The 1,351-nt window shown below is 40.8% G+C and overlaps 1 pseudogene; it reads right to left on the bottom strand.

Moving 5' to 3' along the window:
* LOC106330904 overlaps positions 1-1,202 on the bottom strand; it is a 2,557-nt pseudogene extending 1,355 nt beyond the window's left edge.
* Between the last annotated feature and the right edge of the window lie 149 nt (positions 1,203-1,351).

Below are 1,351 nucleotides of genomic sequence, written 5' to 3'. Positions count from 1 at the left end.
TTCTCTGAAATCTTGTGTCCCAGCACAATCTCTTCCTTGACCATGAAGTGACACTTCTCCCAATCCAGCACAAGGTTGGTGTCTTCACATCTCTGTAGGACCCTACACAAGTTTGACAAACAAGCAGAAAACGAAGATCCGTAGACAGAGAAATCATCCATAAATACCTCCACAACATCCTCAATCAGATCAGAGAAAATTGACATCATGCACCTTTGAAAAGTAGCTGGAGCATTACATAGACCAAATGGCATCCTTCGATATCCAAAGGTACCATAGGGATATGTGAATGTCGTTTTTTCTTGATCATTGGGATGTATGGGGATTTGGAAAAATCCTGAGTATCCATCAAGAAAGCAATAGAATGGGTGATTTGCAAGTTTCTCAAGCATCTGATCAATAAATGGTAATGGGAAATGATCCTTTCTAGATGCGGAGTTTAGTTTTCAGTAATCAATACACATTCTATGACCTGTGATGGTTCTTGTTGGTATCAATTCATCTTTATCATTTTTAATCACAGTGATACCACCTTTCTTTGGTACAACATGCACAGGTGATATCCATTTAGAATCTGAGATAGGGTAAATAACACCAGCATCTAAGAGTTTAAGAATCTCTTTCTTTACAACATCCTTCAGGTTAGGATTTAACCTTCTTTGATGCTCGATAGAAGTCATTGATTCATCCGCAAGATGCATCCTATGCATACACAAAGATGGTGATATTCCCTTGATGTCATCAAGTGAGTAACCTATTGCTTTTCTAAATCTTTTAAGTGTTTTCAAAAGTTCAGATAGCTCAGTTTCAGTAAGTTCACTACTCACAATGATTGGATAAGTTCCACTAGGACCAAGAAATGCATACCTTACACCATTGGGGAGAGGTTTAAGCTCCACCTTAGGCGCCTTAAGTTCGCTCCAGTCGTTTTGCTGGGTGTCCCCTTGTTGAATGACCGAGGCTTCCTGATGGACAATTTGAGGTAGCTCCTCATACTGATCCTTACTACCAAATCCTCTGTGTGAATCCAACATCATCCCATAGGCAGCACTCTCCAGGTTCTTAATCACTTCAGCTGGCCTCTCTATCGTCAAAGCATGCTGTAGAGGGTCTTCTATTGACAATTCTTCAAGGAGCTCATCAGCAAGGGCATCCATCTCTTCAATGTAGAAAACTTGCCCTTGAACTGTTGGTTTCTTCATTACCTCCTTGATGTCAAAGTGAAGAACATGCCCTTTACCCAAGTGGAGATCAATCTTGCCCTCTTTCACATTAACAATTGCTCCTGCTGTAGCTAAGAAAGGTCTTCCAAGGATTAAAGGATCTGCAGCTTCCTCACCCATCTCAAGCA

This window comes from Brassica oleracea, chromosome C3, assembly GCF_000695525.1.
Source record: "Brassica oleracea var. oleracea cultivar TO1000 chromosome C3, BOL, whole genome shotgun sequence".
NCBI lineage: Eukaryota > Viridiplantae > Streptophyta > Magnoliopsida > Brassicales > Brassicaceae > Brassica > Brassica oleracea.
The sequence above is the reverse complement of the archived record's forward strand: the minus strand, read 5'-3'. Positions and strand labels throughout refer to the sequence as shown.